This window comes from Rutidosis leptorrhynchoides, chromosome 2 (genome assembly GCF_046630445.1).
Source record: "Rutidosis leptorrhynchoides isolate AG116_Rl617_1_P2 chromosome 2, CSIRO_AGI_Rlap_v1, whole genome shotgun sequence".
Taxonomy (NCBI): domain Eukaryota; kingdom Viridiplantae; phylum Streptophyta; class Magnoliopsida; order Asterales; family Asteraceae; genus Rutidosis; species Rutidosis leptorrhynchoides.
The window spans coordinates 31,850,686-31,852,769 of record NC_092334.1 but is presented as its reverse complement, the minus strand read 5'-3'; positions in this window follow the sequence as shown (position 1 = coordinate 31,852,769).

Genomic DNA, 2,084 nt, shown 5'->3' with positions numbered 1-2,084 from the left:
GATTGTGATGTGTATATACTAATAGTAAATACGTATAGGAGCTGGGTATGATACGAGTACATATACTCTAGGTATACGTGTAGAAATTTTGAGGAAACGGAACGAGAATTCAAATATAGCTATCTTTTGTAAATATACTTATATTGTTTTATGTATATAAGCCCTTTAAAAGTGATTAAATACATATTTATACGATACTTGTATAAGTATTATAGGTTAAAGGTATATATGTCAAATAACGTTACGTATAGTTATCATTTTGAAAACTTAAGTTAGTAGTCTCAAAGTATACTTATAACTTATTGTTATTAGTACACAATGAGATGTTAAACCATTCTTAGATCATGTTAAATATATATAAATACATATATATACACAAACATATAATTATCGTTTGTTATATAGTTCGTGATATCATCGGTCAAATTGGACGGTCAAACGTTGTGTAAAACTCTTTTTAAAAACATAAATCTCAACAATTTAGATTACTTATCATGTTGGTAAGGTTTAATTTATGTAAATATTAATCTCATAGGTATAAAATGATCGGAAAAATTCGGGTCGTTACAGTACCTACCCGTTAAATAAATTTCGTCCCGAAATTTTAAAATTGTACCTATTTTGCGTTCTCGGGAAACAAATGTGGGTACTTTCGTTTCATCTGATCCTCTCGTTCCCAAGTAAACTCGGGACCCCTTCGAGCACTCCAACGAACCTTAACGATCGGTATGTTGCTCTGCTTGAGTTGTTTAACTTCACGGTCCATGATTTCGACTGGTTCTTCTATGAATTGTAGTTTCTCGTCGACTTGGATTTCTTCAAGAGGAATGGTGAGGTCTTCCTTTGCAAGACATTTCTTAAGGTTTGATACGTGAAATGTATTATGTACTTCAGCGAGTTGTTGCGGTAACTCGAGTCGATAAGCTACCGGTCCAATGCGTTCGATGATCTTGAACGGGCCTACATACCTTGGGTTTAGTTTACCCCTTTTACCGAAACGTATTACACCTTTCCAAGGCGACACCTTTAACATAACCATGTCACCGATCTGAAACTCTAATGGTTTCCTTCGGACATCGGCGTAGCTCTTTTGGTGACTACGGGCTGTTTTCAATCTCTCCTTGATTTGTACTATCTTCTCAGTCGTTTCTTGTATGATCTCGGGACTAGTTAATTGTCGATCTCCTACTTCATTCCAACAGATAGGGGATCTACACTTCCTTCCATACAATGCTTCGAATAGTGCAGCTTTAATGCTCGCATGATAACTGTTATTATACGAGAATTCTGCTAATGGTAGATATTTATCCCATCCGTTTCCAAAATCGATCACACATGCCCTGAGCATGTCTTCAAGAGTCTGAATTGTTCTTTCACTCTGCCCGTCAGTTTGTGGATGATATGCGGTGCTCATATCCAAACGAGTTCCCAGGGCCTCCTATAGTGATTGCCAAAACTTTGATGCAAATCTACTATCACGATCGGATATAATGGAAATAGGTATTCCATGCCTTGAAACAATTTCCTTTATGTATAATCGTAATAGTTTCTCCATTCTATCCGTTTCTTTTATAGGCAAGAAATGTGCAGATTTGGTGAGACGATCAACTATTACCCAAATGGTGTCATAACCCCAGGCAGTCTTAGGTAACTTTGTGATGAAATCCATGGTAATACCGTCCCATTTCCATTCTGGGATTTCTGGTTGTTGAAGTAACCCTGATGGCTTCTGGTGTTCTGCTTTGACTTTGGAACAAGTTAAACATTCCCCAACATATGTCGCAACGTCTGTCTTTAAATTAGGCCACCAATAATGCGTCTTAAGATCTTGGTACATCTTTCCAACTCCAGGATGTATCGAGTATCTTGTCTTGTGCGCCTCATTCAATATCAACTTCCTTAATCCACCCAACTTCGGTACCCAAATACGGTTTGCGAAATATCGAATTCCGACTTCCCGTATAACGAGTTGCTTCTCATACTTCTTCATTATTTCATTTCCTATGTTTTCTTTAGTAAGAGCTTCTCGTTGAGCCTCTTTGATTTATGAGTTAAGATTCATGCGAATTTTTATGTTCATCGCT